This window comes from Anomaloglossus baeobatrachus, chromosome 10 (genome assembly GCF_048569485.1).
Source record: "Anomaloglossus baeobatrachus isolate aAnoBae1 chromosome 10, aAnoBae1.hap1, whole genome shotgun sequence".
Lineage (NCBI taxonomy): Eukaryota > Metazoa > Chordata > Amphibia > Anura > Aromobatidae > Anomaloglossus > Anomaloglossus baeobatrachus.
This window is the reverse complement of record NC_134362.1, coordinates 31,032,928-31,050,498: the sequence shown is the minus strand read 5'-3', so window position 1 is coordinate 31,050,498 and position 17,571 is coordinate 31,032,928.

Here is a 17,571-nt window from a genome sequence, read left to right as displayed (position 1 = left end):
AAAAGGAGCGACGTCTCAACGATCAACAATTTTTGACGTTTTTGCAATCGGTTGAGCGTCGCTCCTTGGTGTCACACGCTGCGATGTCGCTAACAGCGCGGATGTGCATCACAACAACCGTGACCCCAACGATTTATCGTTGGCGATGTCGCAGCGTGTAAATGGCCCTTTATAGTTAAAGTTTTTGGATATCCTTAAAAAAATTGTTTAAAAGAACAGAGAGTCCTCAGTGGTTGATACCTTTTAATGGCTAACTGAAAAGATGGTAATAATTGCAAGCTTTCGAGACTACTCAGGTCTCTTCATCAGGCATGGTATAACACAAAATCTGAAGAGTCACGTATTTATACACAACAGGACTTAGAATAGTGCAGTAAAAAAAAAAAAAAAAAAAAAAAAAAAAAAAAAAAAAAGAACATTTTTTTTTTTTTTTTTTTTTTTTTTTTTTTTTTTTTTTACTGCACTATTCTAAGTCCTGTTGTGTATAAATACGTGACTCTTCAGATTTTGTGTTATACCATGCCTGATGAAGAGACCTGAGTAGTCTCGAAAGCTTGCAATTATTACCATCTTTCAGTTAGCCATTAAAAGGTATCAACCACTGAGGACCTCTCTGTTCTTTTAAACAATTTTTTTATCTCTACTGGCTAACACGGTACAAAGATATATTTTACTTGGATATCCTTAGTATTATCACCTGGGCAATACTAAGGAAATCTTGAAAAAAAGATCTGTTGGTAGCTCTTGAGGACTGGAGTTGGGGAACATTGATTTAACGATTTTATAGCCCAATGCCTCCCTAAAAGATGGCACTTCTGGAAACAATCCTTAAATAACCATTGCCCTAGACCATCAGGAACATAACGCTACCACAAATGCCTTACACCACCAGGTAGATGACAATTGTCCTACTACCTAAAGACTTTAAAGTTATAATTAAAAAAACTTTTTAAATGTTGTTATTATCAGAGTTGTTTTGGTTGAAGGTGAACTTGTTATGGCAAAATCTATTACAGCCACATTCTCCTAGACTTTACCTTCACCGAAAAGAATGGGACCCATAGAGGAGTTTTCATTGCTAATTCCTGAAGGTTGCTTATTACCTGCCACAAAGACAAATGCCATGAAGCTTCTGGGTCCGAGTGCAAAATGTGTACGATGACCCCTGCCTACTATGTAAATTCTATAATGCTGGCGCTATAGTCTTCCATCTTGGTCATCTTTGTGCTTTTATTTTGCGTCCCCTTTTTTGTGCCAACGTAGCCATACAAGGTTTTGGTTTTTTAGCTGGATAAGTTGTCATTTAGAATGTACTGAATGTTTGTTGTGTATATTTGTGTTGGTTTTTGATAAATGTATATTACACTTACTATATATAGTTATATATGTATATATTTATATTTAAAATATGTATATACACTTACTAAAATGACTTTGTAAAACAGAACGATTACGACTATACCAAAATTTTTAACCGTTTTGTTTGTTTTTTAAAGGGAACCTGTCACCAGAATTTTCGCTATTAAACTAAAAGAACCCCTTCTGCAGCTCCTGGGCTGCGTTCTAGAAAGGTTCATCTTGTGACTGGCCCTTTCAGACCTAAATAACTACTTTATAAAATATTACCTTTTGCTATGGTAATGAGATTTGCTGGCCCCAGGGGCGGGCTGTAATTTCGTCTGTTATCCCCCTCCTGCCGCTGTTCGCCATTCCCCAGTGTTCATTTACATAGATGAGGCTGCCTCCCACATCTTCCGCAGTGCTCCGGAAACTCGCACATGCGCAGTGGCACTATCGCGGGACTGAGCACTGTTTTCAAATCGCGAGCGCCAGTGAGGTTATTGCGCAGGCGCGAGATTATGGTCGGGTACTTGGATGACGCTGGTGATGACATTCACAGCGCCGCCCCATATTCTGGTGACAGGTTCCCTTTAAACTTTACTGGTCTTAACATTTTTTGGGAATTTAATAAAACAAATAAATAAAAATATAATAATTTGGTCTATGTTGCCAATTTCTGAGACCCATCACTTTATTTTGTCACTCATGGAGCGGTGTGAGGGTTTTCCTTTTTTTTTTTTTCTGCAAAACCGAGCTATAGTGTCGCGGGCGGAGGAGGGGACGCCGCGCTCTCCCACTGCTCGGGTCCGGCCGCTGCTGCTGCGGCTGCCACTGCTCGGTGGTGGCTCGAGCGGTGTTGCCGGATCCCGGGGACTCGAGCGGCGCTCCTCACCCGTGAGTGAAAGGGGTGGATGGTGGTGGGGATTTGGTTATTGTCCGTGACGCCACCCACGGTTGTGGGTGGTGATGTTTTTGGTAACATCACCGCTGCTCTGTATGGGGATCCCCTCTTTGCCCACAGGCGCTGGCCCTGAGAAACTGGTGCCTTGGCGGTGGCGGTGTCTCTCTCATACGGTTGGACTGTTGCCTTCAATCGGGACTTAGTTGTTGGAAACCCGGAGGTACCCTTCACTGACGGATTTGGCAAATTCACGGCAACTCCAAGCCTTGCCGGGGTCCGAAAGGCCCCTGCCAATGGTGCTGGCTTCTCCTTGTGTACCGGTCCGGTACCGCCGGGCCACCGCCCGGTCCACGGTCCCTTACGGGCAACTCCCGATAGGCCACTCCTGCAGACGGTCACCGCCGTCTGCTAACCTTGCTGTCTCTGTCCGGGGCACACACCCGGACGCTCTCAGTCAGTTGCTCTACTCCACTTCACTTTACTCCTTCCACTTTCACTTCCCTAGCCTTAACTCTACTCTTTTCCTTCCTCCAGGACTGTGAACTCCTCGGTGGGCGGGACCAACCACCTGGCCCACCCCTGGTGTGAACATCAGCCCCTGGAGGAAGGCAACAAGGATTTTTGGGTCTAGCTTTGATGTGCCTAACCGGGGTGTAGGGTGTGGTGATGTCATTACCTGTGACCCCTGGCTTTGTCCAGGGCGTCACAATAGCTTTTAAAAATTGGTACCATTTTTTGGGGATAGATAGGACCTTTAATCATTTTCCACTGTTTTGTTTTTCTTTTTAGGGCAGGTGGAGTTGCAGGAAAATAAGTGTCATAAATGTTAAATGTCAGATTTTGTCAGTTCAATTCTATTTTTCTTTTTCAGCATGTATGTGTCATTTATATTTTATATTGCCCTAGATCACAATAATGAGTGCAGCTCTGGAGCACAAATTGTGCTCTGCATAGTAACAGAAGAATTTCCAAAGCACAGGGAGAGCAGGCACAACAGAACAATTTCCCTTGCGTGTTTTGTACAACATAATGTAAGAAGTACTTACTTGATACAGGAGAAGATGCAAGAGGTTTCAAGCAGTGTTGTGTCCTTATGCTCCGGAATATCTTCTAATTCAGCACATATTTACACTGCTTATTTTTTTTGGCATCCTGTGTTACCCCATTTTCTGTACTTAATCAAACATTCTCAAAATGGGCAATAGTCAGGGTCCGCAGGGATCTGTACTGGGAGCAGTGGGGATGATAGGGATCAGTACTGGGAACAGAGGGAACCGCAGGGATCTGTACTGGGAGCAGTAGGGGGTCACATGATCTGTACTGGGAGCAGCAGGGGCCACATGATCTGTACTGGAGCAGCAGGGGCCACATGAATCTGTACTGGGAGCAGCAGGGGCCACATGAATCTGTACTGGGAGCAGCAGGGGCCACATGAATCTGTACTGGGAGCAGCAGGGGCACATGAATCTGTACTGGGAGCAGCAGGGGCCAATGAATCTGTACTGGGAGCAGCAGGGGGCCACATGAATCTGTACTGGGAGCAGCAGGGGCCACATGAATCTGTACTGGGAGCAGCAGGGGCCACATGAATCTGTACTGGTGAGCAAGCAGGGGCCACATGAATCTGTACTGGGAGCAGCAGGGGCCACATGAATCTGTACTGGGAGCAGCAGGGGTCACATGAAATCTGTGACGCCCTGGGCAAGCCAGGGGTCACAGGTCATGACACCACCACACACCCCACATTCCCTGCAGGCACACCAAGGTCAGAACACAAATCCTTGTTGCCCTCCTCCAGGGGCTGATGTCCACACCAGGGGGGTGGGCCAGGCGGTTGGCTCCGCCCACCGAGGAGTTCACAGTCCTGGAGGCGGGAAAACCAGCGAGTTGAGAGGAGGGAGTTTGGAGTTGAAGGGAGAGGGAAGTGGTAGAGGAGCAAGTGTCAGGAGAGAGTGAGAGTAATAGAGCCTGAAGTTGGTCCGGGTGTGTGCCCCGGACTGAGACAGCAAGGTTGGCAGACGGCGGTGACCGTCTGCAGGAGTGGCCTATTGGAGTCTACCGTAAGGACCGTGGACGGGTGGTGGCCCGGCGGTACCGGACCGGTACACAAAAGAGAAGCCAGCACCATTGGCAGGGGCCTTTCGGATCCCGGCAAGGCTTGGAGTCGCCGTACAATTTGCCAAATCCGTCAGTGAAGGGGACCTCCGGGTCTCCCAACAGCCAAAGTCCCGATTGAAGGCAACCGTCCAACCAGATTGGAGAGACACCGCCACCGCAAGGCACCAGTTTCTCAGGGCCAGCGCCTGCGGGCAAAAGAGGAGCTCCTCCACCAAATATCCAAGCTGGGGAGCGGGTTACCGGTGGCAATCCATCGCTACCAACAACCGTATCTAGGTGCAGGGAAGAGACAGTCACCGCTAACTTGCAGGGAACATCAACACCGCAGCCGTCCGAGGGACCCGTCCAACCAGCCGCTTGTTTACCGTGAACTGTGTCATCATCATTGGGCTGAGTGAGTACCTCCGTGCCGTGCGGCACAGCGCTGCCCCTGCGCCCCTGCGCCCCTGCGCCCCTGCACCTCAACAGGCCCCATAACCCGCCTGTCAACCATCCTAACTCCCCATCATTGGGCCCCGGGACCACCAACCCCCTACCCACGGAGGGGAGGGCCAACATCTAGCTGCTCCATACCACCACTCCCGGGATCCCCATACAGAGCAGCGGTGGTGTCCACACAATCACCACAACCGTGGGTGGCGTCACGGACATTAAATCCCCAAAACCAATCCCCTTTTCACTCACGGGCGAGGAGCGCCGCTCGAGTCCCCGGGATCTGGCCCATCGCTCGAGCCACCGAGCAGCAGCGGCCGCGGCAGCAGCGGCAGCCGGACCCGAGCAGTGGGAGAGCGTGGCGTCCCCTCCTCCGCCCGCGACAACTTGGCGTCACGAACAGGATCTTACCGCTCTGCCGTCTGGTGGAGGTGCGGCTTGTTACCGCCGGACGTGTCCGGCCAGAAAATTTCAGAAGCCGCCATCTTTGGCGCGAAAAGTTCCCGCTCGAGCGTCTTCTCGAGTAGTGGAGGCGCGAAGGCCAAAACCCCGCCCCGATAGAGGAGGAGCCAGAAAGAGGCTAAGGGGGACGAAATGGCGACTGGTCGCATGTAGCCGCGGCTATAGAAGCAGGGACGCCAGGACCCTGCGGCCATTTATTGGTTCCTGGAAGGGGCCGCTGCTAAAGATGCTGAGTCCGACCAACAACACCATGGTCCCCGCGCCCGGCATGGCAGCGTGGGTGGAAGTCCGGACCGTCCAGCTAAGCAGCCGTCTGCAGGTCCGCATGCAGCTCCTCCTGGAGGAGTGGGAGGCCGACATGGCGGAAGTGGTGGCGGCCATACGGAGACGCGAGGTGGAAGGAGTCTTGGAAGGGAGGGTAAGTGACCCACGCCCCTGTGCCCCTAGTGGGTCGGTCATCGCGGCTGAGGGACCCGGTCCATACCCGCTCGCCCTGCTACCTTCCCCGCTACCCGTGTTGGCTGCTGCTGCCCCGCCACTAGGCCCGCTACCACCACCACCAGTAGCGGTACCCTGCCAATCCGCCCCGGCGGACCGACCTGCAGCAGAAGCTCGTGACCGCCCTGATCCGCTTCCATGGAAGAAGCCGAGGGCTGAGGCCGTCAGCAAAGATGCACCGGAGGCACGGCGGGGATGCAGCTGCCAGGAGGCAGAGCAGACCATGTCACAGCGGGGTCCCTCATTACTGAAGGTGCCGGTCGTAGCCGACACGGAGGGACTCTGGCTGGGTCCGTCCCCCGCACACGCTGAACCGGAGCAAACAGATAGTGCTCCCGGCTGGGAGCGGCGGCAACGGCAGCTGCGAAGGGAGATCGATGCCCGAGAGGGGTATAGAGTGGATGTGCATGCCCGCATGAATATGGAGGAAGATCACCCGCAGCGAGCTACCATCGGGGTCCACAGCGGTGTACCATGTGAAGGTGGCACTAGAGCCCCGCGATTGAGGATGGACTGTTAAGCCGGCGGTCCTCTGCCTAAAAGTTGTCCCCGTTGGGACCACCAGTGTGTGTTTAAAGTGTTGAAAGTTTTAAGTTTACAAGTTTTTCAAAATGAAGATGATTAACCGAAGTTAACCTGATTGTCTAGCCTGCTGATTGAACCGGCCGTTGCCGGCACCATTGTCCCCGTGGTGACCATCTACAGTTATGCGTAAGGGACTCCTTACGGACAAGCCCGTGAATTTGCAGGGCAACCACAAACTTGTGGCTTGTAAATAATATGTTTGTTGCAGCTACCACCGTTACTGCCTCCGGAGAGGCAGATTGGAGGGAGGGCCCGCAGTGGAGCAGGCTGGGGCCCAGCCACCACCAGAACCGGTGGCTACCCTCTGGAGGGGAAGAACAGATCCCACTCGGGTAACTTGGTTCAGGACTGGGGTCAAGGGGTGCTGCCTGTTTCTTAGGGGCAGCATCAGGGCCAGGTTACTTGGGTGGGAGAGAGCGGCAGCCGCAATATGTTACCGTAACGTTTAAGAAAAGTGCCTCCCGTTGTGGGATGATGTTACTATAGTTGTATGTGTTACCGTTTTTCTTATCTTTTCAGAAAGATAAAAAAAAAAAGGAAAATAAAACCGGTGTTGGACGGGCAGCCCGAGGACGGTCTGCATTTTGCTAAGGGGGAATGTGACACCCTGGGCAAGCCAGGGGTCACAGGTCATGACACCACCACACCACAAACCCCACATTCCCTGCAGGCACACCAAGGTCAGAACACAAATCCTTGTTGCCCTCCTCCAGGGGCTGATGTCCACACCAGGGGGTGGGCCAGGCGGTTGGCTCCGCCCACCGAGGAGTTCACAGTCCTAGAGGCGGGAAAACCAGCGAGTTGAGAGAGGGAGTTTGGAGTTGAAGGGAGAGGGAAGTGGTAGAGGAGCAAGTGTCAGGAGAGAGTGAGAGTAACAGAGCCTGAAGTTGGTCCGGGTGTGTGCCCCGGACTGAGACAGCAAGGTTGGCAGACGGCGGTGACCGTCTGCAGGAGTGGCCTATTGGAGTCTACCGTAAGGACCGTGGACGGGTGGTGGCCCGGCGGTACCGGACCGGTACACAAAGAGAAGCCAGCACCATTGGCAGGGGCCTTTCGGATCCCGGCAAGGCTTGGAGTCGCCGTACAATTTGCCAAATCCGTCAGTGAAGGGGACCTCCGGGTCTCCCAACAGCCAAAGTCCCGATTGAAGGCAACCGTCCAACCAGATTGGAGAGACACCGCCACCACCAAGGCACCAGTTTCTCAGGGCCAGCGCCTGCGGGCAAAAGAGGGGCTCCTCCGCCAAATATCCAAGCTGGGGAGCGGGTTACCGGTGGGAATCCATCGCTACCAACAACCGTATCTAGGTGCAGGGAAGAGACAGTCACCGCTAACTTGCAGGGAACATCAACACCGCAGCCGTCCGAGGGACCCGTCCAACCAGCAGCTTGTTTACCGTGAACTGTGTCATCATGATTGGGCTGAGTGAGTACCTCCGTGCCGTGTGGCACAGCGCTGCCCCTGCGCCCCTGCACCTCAACAGGCCCCATAACCCGCCTGTCAACCATCCTAACTCCCCATCATCGGGCCCCGGGACCACCAACCCCCTACCCACGGAGGGGAGGGCCAACATCTAGCTGCTCCATACCACCACTCCCGGGATCCCCATACAGAGCAGCGGTGGTGTCCACACAATCACCACAACCGTGGGTGGCGTCACGGACATTAAATCCCCAAAACCAATCCCCTTTTCACTCACGGGCGAGGAGCACTGCTCGAGTCCCCGGGATCTGGCCCATCGCTCGAGCCACCGAGCAGCAGCGGCCGCGGCAGCAGCGGCAGCCGGACCCGAGCAGTGGGAGAGCGCGGCGTCCCCTCCTCCGCCCGCGACAAATCTGTACTGGGAGCAGCAGGGGCCACATGAATCTGTACTGGGAGCAGCAGGGGCCACATGAATCTGTACTGGGAGCAGCAGGGGCCACATGAATCTGTACTGGGAGCAGCAGGGGCCACAGGAATCTGTACTGTGAGCAGCAGGGGTCACATGAATCTGTACTGGGAACAGAGGGGACCGCAGGGATATGTACTGGGAACAGTAGGGGACACAGGGATCTGTACTGGGAGCAGTGGAGGCCACATGGATCTGTACTGGGAGCAGTGGAGGCTACAGGGATCTGTACTGGGAGCAGTGGAGGCTACAGGGATCGGTACTGGGAGCAGAGGGGGTCACAGGGATCTGTACTGGGAGCAGCGGAGGCCACAGGGATCTGTACTGGGAGCAGTGGAGGCCACAGGGATCTGTACTGGGAGCAGTGGAGGCCACAGGGATCGTACTGGGAGCAGTGGAGGCCGCAGGGATCGGTACTAGGAGCAGTGAGGGCCGCAGGGATCGATACTGGGAGCAGTGGGGCCGCAGGGATCGGTGCTAGGACCAGTGAGGGCCGCAGGGATCAGTGCTAAAGCGGGCTTTACACGCTGCGACATCGCTAATGCGGAGTCGTTGGGGTCACGGAATTCGTGACGCACATCCGGCCGCATTAGCGATGCCGTTGCGTGTGACACCGATAAGCGATTTTGCATCGTTGCAAAAACGTGCAAAATCGCTAATCGGTGACACGGGGGTCCATTCTCAAATCTCGTTACTGCAGCAGTAACGAGGTTGTTCCTCGTTCCTGCGGCAGCACACATCGCTGCGTGTGACGCCGCAGGAACGAGGAAGCTCCCCTTACCTGCCTCCCGGCCGCTATGAGGAAGGAAGGAGGTGGGCGGGATGTTACGTCCCGCTCAACTCCGCCCCTCCGCTGCTATTGGGCGGCGGTTCAGTGACGTCGCTGTGACGCCGCACAGACCGCCCCCTTAGAAAGGAGGCGGTTCGCCCGTCACAGCGACGTCGCCGGACAGGTATGTATGTGTGACGGCTGTTGTGCGACACGGGCAGCGATTTGCCCGTGTCGCGCAACAGATGGGGGCGGGTACCCACACTAGCGATATCGGGACCGATATCGCAGTGTGTAAAGTAGCCTTAAGACTGATTCTTTTTAATCTCTTTATTAATGACCTTCTAGATGGGACTGAGAGTAAAGTGTCAGTCTTTGCTGACGACATCAAACTATATAGGATGTTAAAAATGATCTGGATAAGATGTCAGAATGGGCAGACATTTGGCAAATTAAATTTAGTGTTGAGAAATGTAAAGTAATGCACCGAGCTGCATATACATTAAATGGAAGTAAACTCGGTACTACAGAACAGGAGAAGGACTTGGGTATTCTCATTACAAATAAGCTGAGCAGCAGCACTCAATGTCAGGCAGCAGCTGCTAAAGCAAACAAGATTTTAGGGTGTAAAAAAGAGAGATTAGATCCCGTGATCCCAACGTATTGTTACCCCTCTATAAATCACTTGTAAGGCCACATCTGGAATATGGGATCCAGTGCTTGACTCTACATTTTAAAAAAGGTTATTAAGAAGATAGAGTCAGTTCAAAGGCAGCAACTAGATTATTGCGAGGAATGGAGGCCACCCATATAATGAAAGGTTGGAAAAGTTAGGCTTGTCGTCTCAAAGGAGATCTCATTTATATGTATAAATACATGTGTGGTCAATATAAAGGACTGGCACATGACTTATTCCTTCCAAAGACCAGGACCAGGGCGCATTCACTGCGAGTAGAAGAAAAGCGATTCTGGCAGCTAAATAGGAAAGGGTTCTTTACAGTTAGAGCAGTCAGACTGTGGAATGCGACCACAAGAGGCAGTAATGGCAGATACTATAACAGCTTTTATATCAGGGCTGGATGATTTCTCACTACACAACATTGTCGGTTATAAAGGAGTTAGTGGCGAAAATGTATTATTGGTGGAGGAAGGTTGAACAAGATGGAGCTAGGTCTGTTTTCAACCTGTGTAACTATGTAAACTGCTTATTACTGGAATGGAACGGTCTGGAAATTGTCCAGAAAGACAGTGCATTTTTGCGATTGGTCCTGTGTGTACATCGGCGTCTGCTGTGACTAAACGCCATATTATAAGCATGTACAACACTACTGCCCTCCACAGAGAAACATCCGACTGTCAGGAACAAAACGACAACAGCAGCAGTCATTTCTCACACTGCTGAGGTAAAAGGAAAGCTGTGCTCTGATTGGGTGCTCTGGTAAAAAGAAAAGCTCTGATTGGCTGCTCTGGTAAAATAATAGCTGAACTCATTGCTGTGGTAAAATGAAAGCAGAGCACTGATTGGTTGCTTCCAGAGTTCTTAAATTCTTTATGAGTCCCCTGGGGGTCTGAGATTGTACAATACACGGCTATGTTACGAGGGGGACCCGGGGAAGCGTGCCAAGATGGGAAATGGACTGCTTCCGCCGGTCAAGGTCCACTGTGCGGTGTTAAGGGACCGCCGCTATGGTGGGTGAAGAGTGAGCGGGTTGCTGCTAGCGATCGTCTGGAATGTCACAGACGATCTATGTACACCGATCTGCCCTAACCCCTGAGGGTTGTATGGCACAGATCTCACGGCTCGGTGTACCTGTTGCACGGGGAAGCACAGAGGTGCCTACGCACGTGTGCCAGTGGAAGTCACGAGAATATGGCACGAGGGTAGCACAGAGGTGCCCACGCACGTGTGCTTTCAATAACCAGGTGAGTCCAATGGAGACTTGAGGAGCTCACCTGGGACAGGAACACGGCCTGTTGACGGGGGTACTACCGGAGCAGCAAGGCAGGAACACGGCCTGCAAACGAGGTACTGCCGGAGCAGCAAGGGCCAAGCCCACAAGAGACAGTAATGCCTGAGCAGTGGCGTGGCAGCACGCTGCCAGACATCCAAACATAGAAGGACGGTCGCGCGCCGCCATGATGGCAGGGGGAGCTTTTAAGGAGGTGCAGCTCCACCCGAGGGCGGGCGCGAGGCGGAGATGACGGACTTGACCCAATCAGGGTCCACGACGTCCCAGCCTGGCCAGTCAGGATTCACCACGTCACCAGCCTTGTCATCAAGCCGTGTGACGTCAGTGAGCGAATCAGGACCCACCATGCATTGCACATGCTCACCCTCCTGCCTCTGGGAAATAGAGGCGGGATCCTCGGTCTCACAATGTGGAGAGATAACGGGAATCTCACTGCTTCCCTGAGCAGTAAACCTCTGCACATTGCGCAGCCTCGCAGACCTTCGGGGCCGCTGAGCAGGAGAGTCTGCGGCAGGCCAGGAATGGGAGACCGCTTCACTCCTTGTAACAGGAGAACCACTAGGTGTCACCCTTCTGCTGCCTCTCTGAGAAGGTATCTCCTGCACACTGCGCAGTCTGGCAGACCTTCGGCGCTGCTGAGCAGGAGTGCTCGTGGCAGGCAAGGAATGGGAGACTGCCTCAGTCCTTGCCTCAGGAGAGCCACGAGATGTAACACGGCTATATTGTAATATTGCAAAAGTTTGTAAAACTACCATTCTCCTATGAACCCCGGCTATGTGCATACATTGGGGTATAAACATGGCGCCTACATGGGGGTCTTTTGTAGTCTCCTGGCTGCCATGGCAACGCCATCATCAACCCATATCCAACCACTGAAATACCTCTGTCTCAATTGCCAGCGGCATCTAAGGGGGTTAAACCGCTATTTAGTTATATAGTTAGCTCCGATCACAACAAGTTAGATGCGGGCGGTGGCTGTACAACACAGTTGACACCCATTTTTATGGGCCAGACTTTTGCAGCTGCATAAATTTAATGGGCCTCACAGGCTCATGGAGTCCCAGCACATGCCCAAGTTTGCCAAGTACTGGCTCAGGCCCTGAATGTGGCCCATACAGGTTGTGGAGTAATTCTGAAGGACCGGTATGCATGCGCCACTGCCGAGACAGCGTTCTTGACAAAAACCACAGTGTCAAGTGGCACTAGGGACGACTTCTAGCACCTCGCTGTGAATATTTACAGTATACAATAAGTATTGAACACGTCACCAATTTTCTAAGTAAATATATTTCTAAAGGACCTATTGGCATGAATTTATCACCGGATGTTGGTAACAACCCATCCAATGCACACAGGAAAACAAATCAAACCATAGATATCCATAAATTTAGTGATGTGTAATAATGAGAAATGACACAGGGAAAAAGTATTGAATACATGAAGAAAGACGTGCAAAAAGCCATAGAAGATCATGACACCAACTGCTCTATCAGGAAATAAAAAGCAATCCTGCCACATAGTGAAGAATTATGTGTGGATTGGATGGGCTGTTACCGTCATCTTGTGAGAATTTCATGTCAATAGAACCTTTAGAAATATATTTATTTAGAAAATTGGTGACGTGTTCAATACTTATTTAATCTGCTGTACATGTTTATTAATGGGTAAGTCTATACAGTGGCTGTTTACATGGTGCAGTTATTGACCTCTATGTGGCTGGCCACTAAATGGGGGCATTTCAGCACTTGATAGCGGAGTTAACAGACCTACAAATGACACATTATTGAAGTAGAGGAGAAATAACGAAGTACTGAATGGCAGCATAACCTGAATTCTGTATCGTCTCGTTAATGACCGCATTAGTTGAGCATTGATGGGGGTATTCAAGCACTGAGGGAACCGTGTCTGGCAGCATTAATTGAGCATGTAATTGGGGTAATAATGCTATTAATACACAGTAAACAGAAGCCTCAATTCAGAACCGATATGGCAATTATTGAGCTCTATACTGGGGTCTTAATTAAGCTCCGTATGGTAAAATTAATTGAGTCCTACATAAAATAATTTTAATTAAGCTCTATATGGCAGTATTGTGCATTACATTGGGCTCTGTGTTGTAAAAATTTGGGGAACAAGGTGCATTCTTCACTTTAAAAATTAACCTCAATCGACAGCAACCCTATTGAGGTGTTATATGGTTGTTAATGAAGCAATTTATCTCAGGCTTACAAATTAATACAGCCTTGGGAATACTTTATTTTTCGTTTACCAGTGGATACACCGATACGAAAATTTGAGAAATATTGGTTTAGACAACTGAAAGTAAAAGTTGTAGAAAAGAAAACTTTTGTCCTCATTGTTTTTACAACAGCATCCTGGATACATGTAGAGCTCGCATCCAGCCTGTATTACAGGGAGGGACGCTCCCACAAGAAAACAGTGCAATCTTATTAACTAAAGGTGACCATTAACATGCACAATCATACATTGAAAAGGTGTAAAAATAGTCCTTAAGACCTCTAGTCTGGCACAAAAGAAACACAGTTTACACTGGCAATCAATTGCCTCATGCCCTTCAGACTGATACATTCATTACACAGCGATACATTGTAGCAAACTATCAGGACTTGGAGAAAGATTTGTGCTGCTGAGAAATAGCTTCAGGATGGTTGCCTAGACAAGATACTTACTGTTCCAGCAAAGTGGATGAAATTTATAAAAATGCCGTGTGCTTTTCTTTATTGAAGCGTGGTTTAAAATCCGCAACTTGCTTTGTTTTATTTGTGGATTTTGCCCATGTAATTGCCTAAAGGGGGCTTTACACGCTACGACATCGCTAATGCGGAGTCGTTGGGGTCACGGATTTGGTGACGCACATCCGGCCTCATTAGTGATGCCGTTGCGTGTGACACCAATGAGCGATTTTGCATCGTTGCAAAAACATGCAAAAATCGCTCATCGGTGACATGGGGGTCCATTCTCAAAAATCGTTACTGCAGCAGCACACATCGCTCCGTGTGACACCGCAGGAACGAGGATCATCTCCTTACCTGCCTCCCGGCCGCTATGCGGAGGGAAGGAGGTGGGCGGGATGTTACGTCCCGCTCAGCTCCGCCCCTCCGCTGCTATTGGGCGGCCGCTCAGTGACGTCGCTGTGACGCCGCACGGACCGCTCCCTTAGAAAGGAGGCGGTTCGCCAGTCACAGCGACGTCGCCGGGCAGGTAAGTAGGTGTGACGGGTCTGGACGATGTTGTGCGGCACGGGCAGCGATTTGCCCGTGTCGCACAACAGATGGGGGCGGGTACCCACGCTAGCGATATCGGTACTGATATCACAGCGTGTAAAGCCCGCTTTAGAGGCAGAAAATCTGCAGGTAAAAAGCAGCTATGTATTTGCATTTCTGCTGCAGAACTGCACTAAAAATGCATGTAGTTCACACTTGACTATACATAAAAAAAAATTTTGTCAAAGCCAGATGCCAGGAAATATCAAAGGCTTAAAAAAAACCATTAAAACATGGCATATGGCATCACAAAAATGTGATAAACACACTAGAATTTAGAAAAAAAAAATGCAAGTAACCTAATTTAATGAATAGATGCAGAAATGCTCCAGAAAAATTTGCATGCTCAAATATGCACCAAATGCTCATCATGATGACATAAGCCTCAAAGAAAAACCTGCATGAATGTGTGAAAGTAGCAGACATATTACTGTAAAACCAGAGACATTTACCATTTAGATTCACACGATAAGTTATTAGTGAGTTTATGATGTTGCAGAATTTCTGCACCTACTATGTAAATTAGGTTACTTGTTTTTTTTTTCATTGCGCGTTTTTTTACATGCGTTTTTATTGCGCTTTTGAGGCTATGTGCGCACTAGAAAGTGCCTTTTTCTTAATAAAAATCCGGACCCTCTTAAAGAATCCCGCACCTGCGGTAAAAAACGCACCAAAGCCGCAAAGAAATCCGCATGCGGTTTTACCGCGGTTTGCCATGGAATTACCGTGGATTTTCCACAGGTTGGTCCCTGCGGATTTTTACCATTATCTATGGCAAAACCGCAGATACTGCGGAAAAGAAGTGACATGCTCATTAATTCCGCAGCGGAAAATCCGCGGGTAAATCCGCAGGTATAAAAAAAATCGCAGTGTGTGCACGTCATTTTTTAAAACCCATAGGATTTGCTTGGGAATGACTGCAACAATGTTAGACACATTTTCTGCAGCAAATCCGTAGCAAAATCCGTGGTAAATCTGCTGCGTGCCACTGTTTTTTTTTGTCTCTGGTGTTATGTTTATAAATAAAGCCACTTTGTTTTTGATACTTTGTTGCTTCGATATTTTGTATTGACTTTGAGAAAACTTTACTCAGCTGCAGAGTAAATGCATTTGTGATGCGTTTACACACTAAAAACGCATGTGCAATTTTTACCTACAGATTTTCTGCATTTAGTGCAAGTCTATAGGAAAAATCTGCAAAGAAAACTCAGCGTATCCACAAGAGAAATTGACATATTGCGGCTTTGAAACACACCGCAGATCAATTTACGCTGAGTAAAAAAAGAAGTACAATGAACATAAGATTTCTATAAATCCAATCTATTTTAAGACTATGTGCGCACGTTGCGTTTTTTTAATGCGTTTACTGCAGCATAAACGCATGTGTTCTGCTTCCCCAGCAAAGTCTATGAGAAGTCAGCAAATTCCATGCTCACAATGCGTTTTGGATGCCAAGTTTTTTACAAAATCGATGTGTTCTAAAAAGCAACATGTCACTTATTTTGTGCGTTTTGGATGCTTTTCCCTCTCTATCTATGGTAGAGCAAGCATCCAGAACGCATCCATTCTGCATCTATTCTGCATTCAAAATACATCCAAAACACAGCGTTTTGGCTGCGTTTTGAAATGCACATGAAGTGACAAAATGCTGAAGAATATTTGTCACGGCAAAACGCAACGTGCGGACATACCCTCATAGAACTGTGTGACGCTGCGGTTTTGACGAAGCAAAAATAAGCAACGTAAAAAAACTCATTCTGTACAAAACCTTAGGAATCATAGAAGCTGGTTAACCCCACCGTTGTGCAGAAAAATACTGTTTCACTCAACTTTTTCAGAAACAGCTTAAACTAAGAAACGACCAAATAGAACGTGCAACAAGTTAAGGGGGCTTTACACGCTACGACATCGCTAATGCGAACTCGTTGGGGTCACGGAATTGGTGACGCAAATCCGGCCGCGTTAGCGATGCCGTTGTGTGTGACACCTATGAGCGATTTTTCATCGTCGCAAAAACGTGCAAAGTCGCTCATCGGTGACATGGGGGTCCATTCTCAAATATCGTTACTGCAGCAGTAACAAAGTTGTTCCTCGTTCCTGTGGCAGCACACATCGCTCCGTGTGACACTGCAGGAACGAGGAACCTCTCCTTACCTGCCTCCCGGCCACTATGCGGAAGGAAGGAGGTGGGCGGGATGTTACGTCCCGCTCATCTCCGCCCCTCCGCTTCTATTGGGCGGCGGTTCAGTGACGCTGCTGTGACATCGGCGGACAGGTAAGTATGTGTGACGGGTCTGGGCGATGTTGTGCGGCACGGGCAGCGATTTGCCCGTGTCGCACAACAGATGGGGGCGGGTACCCACGCTAGCGATATCGGTACCGATATCGCAGCGTGTAAAGCGGCCTTTACCTTAGATCAGGTTATGTTCACACATTGCATTTTGGCAGCGTTATTTTTGCTGCGTTTTTTTTTCAGGTGGAATCAAAGTTGTGTTTTCCAGTACCAGCAAAAGCAGTTCAGTAATCACCTGCCAGAATTTGAGCACTGCAGCGTTTTTGATAATCTACAGCATGTCAATTCTTTTAGCGTTTTTACAGTGTTTTTTACTCATTGAACATAATCAGACACTGCAAATACATTGATAAAACACAGCATTAATGTCATATGGAGATTTTTTACAAACTTCACTGACTGCCATGGCAGCGCTCGGATATGTTCAGACTACAGATTCTGCCACTCCGCCTGATAACTTTTTTGGTGTCTGTCAATTCAGGCAGGCAGACTCAGGTGTCAACCTGTGGTGTGGTAGTTCATAGGCAGGCTAGCAAGAGTTAATCTCTGCTAGTCTGCTTGTTAGTATCCTTTGATCACATGTTGTGGGGAAGCCAATCACATCTGCTTCCCTCCTATATATGCTGCCTAGATCCTTCCTTCTTTGCCAGCTATAGTTTATCTTAGTTGGTCTGTTGAGTTCTTGTGATCCAGACTATCTGGTGGTTGTTATACTTGTTTCTGAGCGCATCAAAAGAAAAGGAAGAATCGTGGCACACGCTGTTGTGTAAAGGTCCTTGCTTTATTATTAGGGATGATCGAATACTTCAAATATTCGGCTTCGTGAATATCCAACGAATAGGTCGCCGCTATGCGACTATTCGATGCGCAATATAAGTCTATGGAAAGCCCGAATAGTTCCGAATAGTTGTTATTCAGGTTTCCAATAGACTTACATTGCGCATCGAATATTCGCGAATAGTCGAATAGCGGCGACCTATTCGGCAAATATTCACGAAGCCGAATATTTGAGGTATTCGATCATCCCTAT